We start from the raw sequence: 16,420 nt of genomic DNA on the forward strand, positions 1-16,420 counted from the left end.
TATTTTCTCACCATCTATTGGATAGCTTAGATACAACCTACTAGAGTAGTTGTATGATAGCTTGTTGGTTGGTGACATGGACATTTTACCAACAAGACTAACATACAACCCGTTGGAGATGCTCTTACCAGGGCACCCACCAGCCACCACAACATGCTGATGCGTACAGAATACACGTCTTCTAAAGCACTGGCGTAATTAACTCTCCCACCCAGTTCCTCAATTAACTTCACCATCCATTGATTTCCATAACTTTCTATTCATCTTCTCCACCGAGTAACTCATGTAGTGGTTCTCCCCTTTAAGCTTCAATCTCCGCTCACATGGATCCCCTTGCTGTGGCTGGTCGGACTAAGGTGAGGTTCCCCTCTCGATGCAGCGCCCGCCTCTGCCGGTGCCATCGACTGCCTCCCCTCCCCCGCCCCCGCAGCAGTCTTTGGTGGCCTTCGCTGGACACCGCTTCGTCCGTCGCTCCCCGCAGATGGAATACAGAATACATGGAGAGGATGTTGCAGCATGCGGTGGTGGATTTGTGGTCGTCTTACTCGACCAACATCATCTGACCAAAGGTGGGTGCTCTCCCTCCTCAATCTTCTCATATCTGACTGCTTTTTTGAGTTAGGATGGATTGAAAAGTCTGATTTGTTTGTTGTAGGAGCCACTTTTCGGAAGAAAGCTCTATTCGGTCTCCATCCACCTCCTGCTAGCAGCAAGTCCGTTTAGTCTCTCATGTCCACAATCCTCGCAAACTCAAGAACTGTCGGCAAGCATATGTCGAGATATGCTAGATCATGCTCATATCTCCGATCCGGTTGATTCTAATTGGAAGCACTAGCAATTTCCTAGTTTTTTCAGATCTTAGAGTATTGTTTGTACAGCTTCTATAATATTTTGCTTTGAATCGATGCATATGGATTTTTGTGCATTTTTTCAGATCTTAGAGTACTGTTTGTACAACTTCTGTAATATTTTGCTTTGAATCGATGCATACGGATTTTTGTGCATTACTCGCTGTGGCTCTGTGTTGCTTGCTAATCAACCCATCAGCCTTTTCAGACTTGGATATTTGTCATGTTGATGAGCTTGCTTTCATGTATTTTGCCACATCTGATTAACTTTTCATGGCAACATCAACATGAATAGTTAATGATAAATCCAGCCACATTTCTCTCTACTATGCTCATTGATACAAGCTTTGTATTTTTGGAACACAACGGTTTTACCTTCGACAATGCCATACGGGCATCAGCTCCCTATATTTTGCTATATATAATTTTTTTTAAAGTTCGTACTCTACTATAGTTTTTTTATCACGAACTAATTGGGGTTTTCTCTATAAGTAGCGCTTTTTATGCAACTCTGACCTCTACTTTTTTTCTTGGTGTAGATTATCATCTTTCTTCTATGATGTTACAGATTATACTATTTGAGCATTGCTTCCTTTGGTTCCATTGCTCCAGTTTTTATGGCATGACATTAGAGCCATGTAATAAAGGATTCCGGCTTCGGTTGAAACCCAACTCTGATGACATAGTAGATACAAATTGCATTGGGATTTAGATCTACCAGTTAGGAGTTTAACTATTTGTCATGCCTCTTGAATATAAAAGCTAACATAATTTTCATTGATGGAGCATGTATGAGTGTAATTATTGCATTATGCAGATGTAAAATTTATGATGAATGAACAGAGTTGCTTCACTTGGTAATATTAAATATGAACACAGTTCTGGTTACATTTTTTTCTACTGTTCGTCAATCCCGTTTTGTCCGGCACCCAACATCGTATAATTTTCATTATATACAGTCTATCTTTGTAGATGTTTGGTGAGTTCATCTATTAAAGAGATACTTAGTATTCAAGTCCACATGAAAACTAACTTGAAACAAGTGATTTTCCATTGGTGAAGCAAATATTTACGGCAAGTTGTACACGGATGTCCCCGCAGCAACGCATGATAAGTCATCTAGAAGTTTTTGTTCAAGTACCAACTTATCAATGGTTCCAGTTTATGTTCTTTATTGCACTTATGATCTCAATACAAACCTATAGTGTCTTAACATATATTCATGAATGGATCCAATTTTTGTTCGCTGGTGCACTTATGATCTCGATAGAAAGCTATAGTGTGCACTAAAGTTGAATGGATCAGTTTATATGTATTTTCCTATTTTCAATTACCATATTGTTCAACATTTGCCCATATGTATTTTCAACTATTCAATTATCATATTGTCCGTCCAAACATTCGTCTTCTATGGAAAACAAATAATCCAAATGTATTGCATCCAATTCCCGTCGCAACGCGCGGGGTATTATCTAGTTAATCCAATGCCTAGTGCCAGTTATTATTTTTTGCTCGTTTTTGGTTTTCTAGAAAATCAAATACCAAACGGAGTCCAAACGCTCTAAACATTTTGACGATTTTTTTTCTAAACATAAGAGACCCTAGAAGCTTCGGGAGGAGACCATAGGACAAACGAGGAGACGGCAAGGCAAACAGGGCGCGCGCAGGGGGGTCGCGCCTTGTTACCTTATGGTCCCCACAAGGCTCCGTCTGACCTAATTCCACTTCTATAAATTCTCAAATCTTGGCAAACCCCGAGGGAGCCACCTGAAACACTTTTTCCGCCGCCGCAAGCTTCTGTTCTTCTGCGATACCATCTGGAGGCCTTTTTCGGTACTCTGCCGGAGGGGGAATCGATCACGAAGGGCTTCTACATCATCCCTGCTGTGTTTCGATGATGCGTGAGTAGTTTACCACAGACCTATAGGTCCATAGCTAGTAGCTAGATGGCTTCTTCGCTCTGTTTGATCTTCAATACAATGTTCTCCTCGATCTTCTCGGAGTTTTATCCGATGTAATCTTCTTTTGCGGTGTGTTTGTTGGAATCCGATGAATTGTGGGTTTATGATCAGATTGTTAATTGAAAGTAATTGAGTCTTTTCTGAACTTTATTATGCATGATTGTGATAGCTTTGTATTTCTCTTCGATCTATCCGTTCAGTGGGAGAGGTGCCTTATAGTGGGTTCAATCTTGCGGTGTCCCCACCTCGTGATAGAAGGGGTAGCGAGGCACGTATTGTATTGTTGCTACTATGGATAAAACGATGGGGCTTATTCATATTGCTTGAGTTTACTTTGTCTATATCATGTCATCTTGCTTAAAGCGTTATTCTGTTTGTCATGAACTTAATACCATAGATGCATGCTGGATAGCGGTCGATTAGTGGAGTAATAGTACTAGATGCAGGCAGGACTCGGTCTACTTGTCACGGTCGGTTGGTCGATATGTGTGATCATTTCCATGAATAACGTCATAACTATGTGTTTTTCTATCAATTGCCCAATAGTAAATTGTTTACCCACAGTATGCCATGTGTTCGAGAGAGAAGCCTGTAGTGAAAACTATGGCCCCTGGGTATACTTTTACATATTATAAAAACCAAAAATACATTGTTGCAATTTATTTATTTTTATTTTGGTTTGCAATTTATTATCTATCTATCACTATCAGAATTAATCCTTGCAAGTAACGAGTTCAAGGGGATTGACAACCCTCTTGCCTGCGTTGGGTGCAAGTATTTACTTTTGTGTGTGTAGGTACTAAAGACAGGAATTTGCGTGGTTCTCCTATTGGTTCCATAACCTTGGTTCTCACTGAGGGAAAAACTTATCTCTACTATACTGCATCTCCCCTGCTATTCGGGGAAAATCCCAACGCAGTTTACAAATGGCAATGGCGTGCACCCCCTAATCCAGGACATCATCAAAGCAGACGAGGGATTGATCTACCTCAAACAACATCTTTGATGACAAAACGGTTAGGAACCATCAGAGCGGAGATTGATCAACCCCTCCTTTGGCGCACCGCTAGGGATTCTTTGGGTCCTACATGCTTTTATGTAGGGGAGACGAGATTGAACTAGAGGGTATGGAAAGAAAAATTACTTTGAGTGAAGGGCCTTTAAAAAATGTGCATATATTTATTCATCCAAATCTATGCCATCAAGCCATCATTCGATGGTCCAGCTTAATTTTTTGTAATTTCCACCTCACCCCATTGATTCAAGAAAAGACCGCAACAGGCTTGAGTAACATGTAAATACAACATAGACACCATAGTACCACACACATATATAGACCGTAACTATCTCATAACACAAATTTAGGTTCAAGATAGATAAAGGAAGGCAAAGTTGCAAGCTATAGATTAGGAAGCAACAAACTAGCAAAGTAATGATGTAAAACCTAGACCACACATATCGTTATCTTGATGTTGGTTATTAACTAGTAATACCTAAAAGAAGCATCTTTTATTGCCAAAGCGCTATCACTTGTTAGACGAGCTCATTCACTTGCTATCTGTTGGTATGCTAAAAGCCCACTACCTTTGCCTTCTTCGCTACGGGAAAGACCTCGACCACATCGTCACTATCATAGGAGTCGCTAGGAACCTCCATCACTGGCTTCTTGCCCCGTGCCTCTATCACCTTCTTCACCACTTGATATTCCAGCCCCTTCTTGTCGGTCCTAGCATCAACGGAAACCATAGTGCCCTCGTCGACTTCCCCTTTGACCAGCAACTCCGAGAGCTTTGTCATGACATTCTTATGCACCCACCTCCTTATGGGCCTTGCACCATACATCTTTTGGGAGCGTAGCATGATTACCAAAACATATAGATTGGTGAATACATATGTCTGTTTTTTCTAAAACTAAAAATGAACTTCACTTACTGGGTTGTATGATTCTAACAGAATGACATCTAGCGCATCGTCACTGGCAACTAGAGAGATGCCCTTGTTAGCTACATTGGAAATAATAATCTTCATCTGGATTTTGACTACCTCCTTCAGTTTGTCATGCGAAAGAGGTTCAAATATCACCACCTCACTCAATCTGTTGAGAAGCTCAGGCTTGAAGCATTTCTGAACCTGCCCATAATAAGTATATATGAAAATCATAATACAACTATTCCACCCCTAAGAAAATAGTTTGTTCACAAACCTGCTCCATAACAAGACCGCGTGCTGCTTCCATTGTTGTTTCTCCATTCATTCATGCTGTTAGGTGCTCTGCTCCCATATTTGATGTCATAATGATGATGGTATTCTTGAAATCCATGGTCTGTCCCTTGCCATCAGTCAACATACCATCATCAAGGAGCTGAAGAAAAACATTAAACACCGACGGATCTGCCTTCTCCACCTCAAAGAGTATGACACTGTATGGGCGCCTCCTGATTTTCTCAGTCAGTTGCCCACCATCTTCATGACCATGATAACTTGAAATGTCACAAAACAAGCACTAAAATTAGCCAAAGCAAGGATAAGTATGGAAATATAATGTTGATAAAGAGAACACTACACAAACCTCGGAGGTGCTCCAATGAGGCGCAACACAGATCCACTATTAACATACTCAGACATGTCAAAGCGAAACCAACATCTTCTCAGTATTGAATAGTTGCTCAGCAAGAGCTTTTGTGAGCTCAGTCTTTCCCACACCAGTCGGTCCTAGAAAGAGGAAAGATCCTATCGGTTGGCCGGATTGATTAAGACCAGCTCTGGCACGTAACACTGCTTGTGCAACCAAATTGACCGCTTCATCCTGGTCAACGACTCGCTCATGCAATCTGTTAGCAAGGTGGATCAACTTCTCCTTCTCCTCTTCATCAAGCGTGGCGACGGGAATTCCTGTCCATCGACTCACAATCTTCAAATAACAAACAAAACATGAGAAGTAGATCACATTGAAATAAAGGAAATATTCAAAAGGAGATTATACTGGCACAATGGGAATATTAACAAACACTATTAAGAATGCCTACTTGCGCAACATGATCTGGGCAAAGAACTCCATCCCGCACTACTCTTGCGGAGGTACTTTGTGTTGGGCTCCATTGTCTTTGGCTATCAATCTGCATCCATGTGGTGGAACATGCCTCGTCAATCAGATCAATTGCCTTATCAGGAAACTGACGACCTAAAGACAACATTAAAAACCATCAATTTTATCCAACACAAATGTCGCCCACATGTATGCAGCTCAATGGGAGTATTACACAATGCTACATTACTCACACGACAATGCCACGAATTCACTAACACGGTTTGTGCTTAAACTCAAGCGTATCCAATGTCATTACACTCAATCACTCAAAAATAATATGAATATATAAGCACTCTTGCCCTTGAATTGTAGTGCACAATAGCACAAAATCTATATTTAAATAGTTTATAAATAAAAAAGTGACATCATAAGTCAAATGACCAATTATGATACTCTATTTTTAATATTCATCATTTTTTCTGCATGACTAGGTGAGTGAAAGAACTGGTCACCAGTCATGTCTGATTCACACAAAGCTCAAAACTCAAAATTGAAAATATTAATGAACACCCCATCTATTTCAAAATAAATATAAGGTGTATTAATTTCTTCCAGCTAAAGCCTTATTTGTTCAACAGGGTTAATAGAAAATATCCATATCTAAAATACCACATCAGTATCATCATGAAACAATGTTTTCATGTTTTGTTTATTCGATATTATATTGTGGGTGCTGATCCCCCCCCCCCCCCCCCCCCCCCATTAAACTAGGCCAAGCAAATAAAGGATTGACTTTTCAAAAAAAATACACCTTATATTTTGAAATTGAGAGAATAACAAAAATGTGGATAAAACAACATGTAATCTAATTTCTTGTTGCCCCTGCTATTGTTGTAATCTACAATCTCTGCACTGTTTACAAATTGGTAGTTTTTGCATATTACCTGTTTTAGTAATCAAATGCATTTTATTAAGTCATCACATGTGAACTCATGTCATTACTTATTAGAAGTAGCATATATAAGACTTTGATGCTTTTAACCCTAGCCAACAATATATTAATACAACACACAAAGGAAACCAATGCAAGCAAGATACTTCCTCCGTCTTAAAATAGGTGTTGAACAAAATTAAGATTGCTCACCAGTTATATAGCGGCCAGCAAGCTGTGCAGCAGCAACAAGAGCAGCATCCTGAATCTTCAGGCCATGGTGGTCTTCATACCTCTGCTTTAGCCCCCGCAGAATACAAATGGTTGCCTGCGTGCTTGGCTCCTCCACATGCACCTTCTGGAACCGTCGCTCCAGTGCGGCGTCTTTTTCAATGTACTTGCGTCTTGCGGTACTCGTCGAAAGTCGGAGCGCCCACGCATCGGATACGACCGCGGGCCAATGCCGGCTTCAGCAGGTTGGCGCCGTCCATGCTGCCGCCCTTGGTCTTCCCGGGGCCGACAAGCATGTGCACCTCGTCGATGAACAGAACTACCTGGCCGTCCGCATCCTCCGCTTCCTTGATCACATCCTTGAGGCGTTGCTCGAACATGCCGCGGTACTGGGTCCCTGCCACCATCGCCCCCAGGTCGACCTCCACCACGCGCGCCCCGGCAAGAGCAGCGGGCACCATCCCACCTGCGATGCGCCGAGCGAGCCCCTCGGCAATGGCCGTCTTGCCGACTCCCGGTGCGCCGACCAGCAGGGCGCTGTTCTTGGTCCGTCGGCACAGGATGCAGACGACACGATCGATCTCGTCGTCGCGGCCGATCACCGGATCAGTCATGCCAGCCACCACCGTCATATCCCGGCCGTACGTGCTCAAAGCCGTCTCCTTCGGAGTCGGAGCTGCCTTGGGCGCGGCGCCCACGAGAGAACCGCGCCGGCCTCCGGCAGAACTGTTCAATGTGGTGCGGGTCTTCACAACGGGCGGCCTGTACACGGATCCGCTGGTACGACCGCCGGGAGCATCGGCTGCGGCTGCCAAATCGATCGGCGACGGAGAGGTCGAGAAGGCGAGCGGGCTCGCCGTCGCTGCGGTCGGGGTCACGAAGTGCGCCGGAGCAACTCCACCGGAGGCGGGGGCAGAAGCACCGGAGGCCAAATGGCGACGCCTCTGCTGCTTCAGGTTAACCAAGGGAGCCTCGAGGGAGTCGGAGGAGCGATGACGGATAGATTCTGTGCGCAGCCGAGACCCCCGGAGGACGGAGCAACTGGGCCTGCTATGCCGGAGTAAGGCGGGGGAGGAAGGACGGCTCTCTTCGTCGACGCCGCCGTAGCGTTGATTGCGGCGCGGTCTCAGCGAGAACTCTCCGTACGTGGGGAACTCATCGTCGTCGGACTCTCCGCTGGGGAAGATGCTGGGGACGTATTTGACGCCTCCGGTGGAGGGGTGGAGCGGGTCGGGAGTGCTTCCGTTGGACATGGTGCGGGCCGGCGGTGAGTCGATCGGGATTCGCGATAGTGCGGTAGCGCGGATCGCGTGTCCTTATATATAGGAGCACGAAGGGAACCCAGCACTCCCGTTCCGTGTTTACCGCGGGTTGATGACGGTGGACGTGAAGCCGAAAATTCGACGCTACAGTTAATTTCCTTTTTTTAAGGGAAGTCTCATCATTATCCGATCCGTACTGCAATGTGCTGTTCAAGGAAAAAAAATCGTACTGCAATATTCTTGGGCTTATTCTTCAAAATAAAAATGTTTTTGGGCTTCCAGGTCGCTGCTAGAATCCTACTCCCTTCCGGCGTTTCCTAGAATTCTATCTGTTGTGATGATTACAGGTCCTTTTACTTCTTCAATAAGGTAAACAACGTTATGGTTTCCCTGTTTTAGTTTTAGTTTTCTTTTTCATTTTTTTTTGGCCGGTTTCTCTTTTTCCTTTTTACCTTTTTCCCTTTTTCCCTTTTTTTTTCTTTTTAAAAATTCGTGAATTTTTTTATAAATTTATTAACTTTTCTTAAGTTCGTGTTTTTTTAAAAAGTTGATGAACTTTTTTCAGACTCAATGAACATTTGAAAAATCAATAAAGTTTTTGCCAAATTTGATGAGATTTTTGAAAAAACGATGAACTTTTTTCAAATTCAAACTTTTTTCAAAATCAATGGACAATTTCAAAACCGATGAACTTTTTTTCAGAACAGATGAACTTTTCTTCATATTTGGTGAACTTTTTCCAAATTCGGTGAACTTTGTTTCCAAATCGATGAATAGTTTGAGGTTTGTGAACTTATTTTTCAAAATCCATGAATCATTTTTGAATTCATGAATATTTTTCATTTATTTTCCTTTTTTTTATTTTTCTGAAAAGTCAAAGCTGGACTAGTCAACCAGACAAGCTGGAATCGAGCGAGCGATTTTTTCACGTCAACTAGACCAGCTAGAATCACACTAAAAGAAAGACCAGCTAGAATTGAGCGAGCATTTTTTCGCGTCATGTTCACTGCAATCGACCGAAGTTTGGTTGGGTCGGCCCAGTATTTGACGCTTTGAGCGCCAGTAATGTAAACCGGCGTTCCCCTTCCATCCTCCGGCCCGTCAGGGCGGGAGGTCCTATACGCACATCACTGCAAAGAACAGCGGGCGGCGAAAGAGGTGCTTCCGACTGGGCTGGCCAATTATCATAGTAGAGGTTCGGCTGTAGCGAGCCATAACTGTAGCTGAAATTACTGATTACAGCGGTACATTTTGCAAAGGTCACTCCCCTCTTTTCATTTTACGACAAATGGCGCACTGTATGTATGTGAGAGTTTCTCTTTTTTCGTACATTAATTTATTCAAAACGTTTTATCTTTTAAATTGTACGTCCAAATCCTCGAACGTTTTCACCGTTCGATTCTTCAAGTTGAGATCTTGAAAACTAAATCTCATGTTGATTTTTTTTTGAAAAGGAGGATATACCCCCGGCCTCTGCATCTAGGCGATGCAAAATTCCATGTTGATAGGTTTCGACGAACTTTTTCCCCTGAAAGCTGGAAGCATGTTTTTTCTCTTTTCGAAGAGGCACAATTTGTGCCTCTTGCTGAAGCAAATCTCTGCATCCATGAGAAGCAAATATATGCCTCTCGTGGAAGAAAACAGGAAAAAATTCCTTTTTTCCGAGAAACAAATTTGTGCCTCTCACGGAAAAAAAATTGTGCCTCCATGAGAAGTAAATTTATACCTCCGGCAGAAGGAAAGAATAATAAAACATGTTTTTGTTCTGAGAGGCACGACTATGCCTCTCAGGAAAGCAAATTTGTGTCTCCACGAGAGGCAAATATGTGCCTCTCGCGGAAGATTTTTCTTTTTCTTTTTGAGAGACACGACTGCACCTCTCGCGGACATTCCATGAGAAGTAAATATGTCTCCCGCGGCAGGGAAAAAACTCCTTGTTTTCCTTATTCGAGAGGCACGACTGTGCCTCTCATGGAATCAAATATGTGCCTCTGCGAGTAGTAAATCTGTGATCTCGTGGAAGGAAAAAACATGTTTTGTTCCTTTCCAAAGGCACAACTGTGCCTCTCAATAATGCAAATCTGCGCCTCTTGCAGAAGGAGAAAAATGTGTTTTCTCGCGCATTTTTTTGATTTATTTGGTCCAAAACCTAAGAAAAAACAAAAGGATCATCTAAAAGCGGAAAAGCATACAAAAGAATAAAAGAAACAAAATTCGGAGACAACACCCAGAGCGTACCATGTGGCATTTGCTGAGAACGCGTCAAGTGGCCGCGGATTGACCCTTGCGGGGCCTCCCGAAGGAGTACTCGCTGATTAGTTGCTCTCAACTGTAGTACAATGTTTTATGGTTTTCCAAAAAAACAAAAAACACGCACTTTTTTAGATAAAAGGAAATATTTTTGAACTTAGGAACAATTTGAAAATGTGAAATTTTCTAAAAATCCAATTTTCTTTGAAAAATCTTAACATTTTTCAAAAACATGATTTTTTTTCTTCGGGAAACACGAATATTTTTTAATTTTATTTCAAATATGAAGATTTTTTAAAAATTCAAATAACTTTTTTAAAATTTGAAACATTTTTACAAATCTATATATTTTTTGAAAACATGATTATTTTTTCAAAATTTCGAATATTTTAGAAATTAGAATTTTTTTAACATATTGAACATCATTTGAAATTTATAATTAAAAAGAAAAAGAGAAAAACGCGAAGAAAACCAAGGAAGTAAAGAAGGGTTCAGGTGCCTTCTAGAAGGTTCTAAAAATTGGTCAGGAACCTTCAAGAAGGTTCCCAAAACTGGTGGCTTGCACACTGAGTAGGCCAGCCAATATATCGGTTGGGGGTGTGTGTAGCCTCGACTATTTTTGTCGCAAATTGCCGCAAATAGAAAAGGTGAGTCAGGTTTATTCTTCTAAAAAAATGTTTATCCTTCTAAAAATGTTCTTGCGTGGATTTCTAGGTTCTTAATTTTACTATTATCCCTTTTAAAAAACTGTTATATATGCCATCAAAATAATATCATAGGATTCATATTTTAATAAAGTATCTAAACATATAATCTTGATGGCAGATAGCACATATTTATGTTAAAAACCTGCGCAGATCCTATAAACTCGACCTAAGGGGGTACTAGTAATCGTGTTTTGCACGTCTCAACCTGCACATCCCTTCTAACAAAAATGGTTTAACCCCATCACTTCTTTAGGGGAGTAATCAATAAAACTCCGCAAGGCCAAAAGTAACGACAAAATAGTGTGATGCACATGATGACAAAAAACATGTCATCACGGAATCCAGTGAGGAAGACCGCCGTAATGCTTAACGGCATGTTGGGGCCTTGGATTACTTGCAAAAAATGGTCTACGCCATGGCGATCCACTACCTTCCTACCCATAGTTACCGACATCCTTCAACAACTTATAATCCTGGTCCATTATTCGAGGCACTCAAATTCCTAATGAAAACTTGTGGAGGAGGCTTTAGTGAAATTTGTGAGTAAGCTGTAAAGGAAAGCTCCTCTCTGCCGGTGGGAGACTAGTCCTTATCAACTTAGTGCTCAGTTACAAGGTTATGTACATGCTTTTCTTTTACAAACTCCAAAAGGAGTCGTACATATGATGGACTATTTTATATTCAAAATTTCCTGGCAAACCCTCGGTGACATAGATATGCCAAATGAGGTGTAATTTGTCATCCAAAAGACCATGGCGTTCTTTTCATTCAAGAGCTTGGGGTTAAAACATTGCCCTCCTTATTCAACGGCTCTTCAAACTTCTTACCGAGGATAGTCTATGACGAAACCTCATCTGAAACAAGTATCTAAGCTCGAAAACCCTCTCTCATGTTCATTGGAAAACAGAGGATTCACGTTTTTGAGTTGGTCGTTGCAAAGAACTATTTCTTTCATTCAAATCTTTCTTCATTAAGGACGGCTTTGAGATTTGGTTCTGCGAGGATGAGAGACCAGGTAATGCTACTCTTCAAGAACAATACACAACCTTATACTATATTGTTAGTAAACAAGAGTTATGCAATTGCACAAGTGATGATCTTATCCCTCTAATGTGCCACTCTGGCGAGATTTGATTGGACCATGTTTTGCGACATGGAATGTCCTACTGGGGCGGTTAGCACTTGTCCACTTATCGCACTTTTGTCTTTTTACTTATGCATGCATTCATGTAACTAGAGGGCGGGAGAGTGCACGTGAGAGAATGAGAGATGTTGATGAGGACATCCCACCCATGGGCACCACACCACCAACCATCAACGGTCCAATCACAAGAAGTAGCGCAATGCGAATACATGATCAGGTGAACGCTAACTTAAGTCTATCATTTGATCTTAAAAACATGGTTGTGCCTTCACCTCCTTTGTTGTTGGTTGAACTTAGGTGCGATATTGAAGAAGGCCAAACACATTTCAGTCCGTGCAAAACAATGTTTTATGGCGAGGAAACAAAGTTAGGAATTCATGAAGAATGAGTTGTCTGCTGAAGAAACATTGTTCCGATGCTGACGAAACAATGTTTTGCACGAGTTTGGATATCCCAACTTGCGAAATATTTCCAGAACTCGAGTTTTCTGCTGATGGAAACATTGTTCGACCCCAATGAACAATGTTTGGTCGGGAATTGCCAACCACCTCCAACGAGAGTTTTTAGAAGCTACTTCATTAAGTCTTGAAGCCATTTAGTCAAACAAAGCTGGTTCACTTTCACACCTAAGCTGGTTTCAGAAGCTAGTTCCCTTTCACACCTATCCAGGGGGGTTGTCCCGATTATAAATAGGCTAGATCTTCCCTTTGTTGGGGACTTTTGCCATTTCTATCAAAGACCAAAGACATAGACTCCTCCTGAGATTGGAGAGCTCTTGTTACCCTTATTCTCGTGATTCCTTGAGAAATTGCTCCTAATTCGTGCTCCATGACTAGATCGTGTTGTGTGGGTTAGAGTTCGTGGTTTCCCTTGCGGATTGCACCTATCCCGTGCTCCACGACTTGAGCGTGGTTGTGTGGGATAGTATTGTGGGTTGTGGATCGGCGAATGTTGGGATTGCAAGCTTCGGTGAGCCTCCTCCTCGTCGGGTCATAATCTCTTATTTTCCATTTTCCAGCTACTTGCAGCTAGTTATTCCCATCCGTTATCGATCCTACGCCATGAAGATCAGACCTCCCCTTGAACACCCTCTTCTCCGAAGACGGTGTTGTTGGGAAACGTAGTAATTTCAAAAAAATTCCTACGCACACGCAAGATCATGGTGATGCATAGCAACGAGAGGGGAGAGTGTTGTCCACGTACCCTCGTAGACCGAAAGCGGAAGCGTTCTGACAACGCGGTTGATGTGGTCGTACGTCTTCACGATCCGACCGATCCAAGTACCGAACGCACGGCACCTCCGAGTTCAGCACACGTTCAGCTCGATGACGTCCCACGAACTCCGATCCAGCAGAGCTTCGAGGGAGAGTTCCATCAGCACGACGACGTGATGACGGTGATGATGATGCTACCGACGCAGGCCTTCGCCTAAGCACCGCTACGATATGACCGAGGTGGATTATGGTGGAGGGGCACATCGCACATGGCTAAAAGATCAATTGATCAACTTGTGTCTAGAGGTGCCCCCCTGCCCCCGTATATAAAGGAACAAGGGGGGAGAAGCGGCCTGCCAAGGAGGGCACGCCAAGGGGGGAGTCCTACTCCCATCGGGAGTAGGACTCCTCCTTTCCTTGTTGGAGTAGCAGAAGGGAAGGAAGGGAGAGAGGAGGAGAAGAAAAAGGGGGGCGCCGCCCCCCCCCCTCCTTGTCCAATTCGGACTAGAGGCGGAGGGGGGGCGCGGCTGCCCTGGCCGCCCCTCCTCTTCTCCCACTAAGGCCCATGAGGCTCAATTAACTCCCCGGGGGGTTCCGGTAACCCCCCGGTACTCCCGTATATGTCTGAAACCTTCCGGAACCTTTCCGGTGTCCGAACATAGTCGTCCAATATATCCATCTTTGCATCTCGACCATTTCCGGACTCCTCATCATGTCCGTGATCATATCCAGGACTCCGAACTACCTTCAGTACATCAAAACACAAAAACTCATAATACCGATCGTCACCGAACTTTAAGCGTGCGGACCCTACGGGTTCGAGAACTATGTAGACATGACCGAGACACGTCTCCGGTCAATAACCAATAGCGGAACTTCGATGCTCATATTGGCTCCCACATATTCTACGGAGATCTTTATCGGTCAAACGCATAACAACATACGTTGTTCCCTTTGTCATCGGTATGTTACTTGCCCGAGATTCGATCGTCGGTATCTCAATACCTAGTTCAATCTCGTTACCGGCAAGTATCTTTACTCGTTATGTAATGCATCATCCCGCAACTAACTCATTAGTCACATTGCTTGCAAGGCTTATAGTGATTTGCATTACCGAGAGGGCCCAGAGATACCTCTCCGACAATCGGAGTGACAAATCCTAATCTCAAAATACGCCAACTCAACAAGTACCTTCGGAGACACCTGTAGAGCACCTTTATAATCACCCAGTTATGTTGTGATGTTTGGTAGCACACAAAGTGTTCCTCTGGTAAACGGGAGTTGCATAATCTCATAGTCACAGGAACATGTATAAGTCATGAAGAAAGCAATAGCAATATACTAAACGATCAAATTCTAAGCTAACGGAATGGGTCAAGTCAATCACATCATTCTCTAATGATGTGATCTCGTTAATCAAATGACAACTCATGTCTATGGCTAGGAAACTTAACCATCTTTGATTCAACGAGCTAGTCAACTAGAGGCATACTAGTGACACTCTGTTTGTCTATGTATTCACACATGTATCAAGTTTCCGGTTAATACAATTCTAGCATCAATAATAAACATTTATCATGAACTAAGGAAATAATAACTTTATTATTGCCTCTAGGGCATATTTCCTTAAGTCTCCCACTTGCACTAGAGTCCATAATCTAGTTCACATCGCCATGTGATTTAACACCAATAGTTCACATCACCATGTGATTAACACCCATAGTTCACATCGTCATGTGACCAACACCCAAAGGGTTTACTAGAGTCAATAATCTAGTTCACATCGCTATGTGATTAACACCCAAAGAGTACTAAGGTGTGATCATGTTTTGCTTGTGAGAGAAGTTTAGTCAATGGGTCTGCAACATTCAGATCCGTATGTATTTTGCAAATTTCTATGTCAACAATGCTCTGCACGGAGCTACTCTAGCTAATTGCTCCCACTTTCAATATGTATCCAGATTGAGACTTAGAGTTATCTGGATCAGTGTCAAAACTTGCATCAACGTAACCCTTTACGACGAACCTTTTGTCACCTCCATAATCGAGAAACATATCCTTATTCCACTAAGGATAATTTTGACGCTGTCCAGTGATCTACTCCTAGATCACTATTGTACTCCCTTGCTAAACTCAGTGTAGGGTATACAATAGATCTGGTACACAGCATGGCATACTTTATAGAACCTATGGCTGAGGCATAGGGAATGACTTTCATTCTCTTTCTATCTTCTGTCGTGGTCGGGTTTTGAGTCTTACTCAATTTCACACCTTGTAACACAGGCAAGAACTCTTTCTTTAACTGATTCATTTTGAATTTCTTCAAAACTTTACCAAGGTATGTGCTTTGTGAAAGTCCAATTAAGCGTATTGATCTATCTCTATAGATCTTGATGCCCAATATGTAAGCAGCTGCACCGAGGTCTTTCATTGAAAAACTCTTATTCAAGTATCCCTTTATACTATCCAGAAATTCTATATCATTTCCAATCAACAACATGTCATCTACATATAAGATTAGAAATGCTACAGAGCTCCCGCTCACTTTCTTGTAAATATAGGCTTCTCCAAATGTCTGTATAAAACCATATGCTTTGATCACACTATCAAAACGTTTATTCCAACTCCGAGAGGCTTGCACCAGTCCATAAATGGATCGCTGGAGCTTGCACACTTTGTTAGCACCCTTTGGATCGACAAAACCTTCTGGTTGCATCATATACAACTCTTCTTTAAGAAATATCCATTTAAGGACTGCAGTTTTATATCCATTTGCCAGATTTCATAAAATATGGCGATTGCTAACATGATTCGGACAGACTTAAGCATCGCCTACGAGTGAGA

At 42.4% G+C, this 16,420-nt stretch overlaps 1 pseudogene; it reads right to left on the reverse strand.

Moving 5' to 3' along the window:
- Window positions 1-4,154: 4,154 nt before the first annotated feature.
- LOC123141603 (chaperone protein ClpB-like) lies at window positions 4,155-8,357 on the reverse strand (annotated as a pseudogene).
- Between the last annotated feature and the right edge of the window lie 8,063 nt (window positions 8,358-16,420).

Source organism: Triticum aestivum, chromosome 6D (assembly GCF_018294505.1).
Source record: "Triticum aestivum cultivar Chinese Spring chromosome 6D, IWGSC CS RefSeq v2.1, whole genome shotgun sequence".
Lineage (NCBI taxonomy): Eukaryota > Viridiplantae > Streptophyta > Magnoliopsida > Poales > Poaceae > Triticum > Triticum aestivum.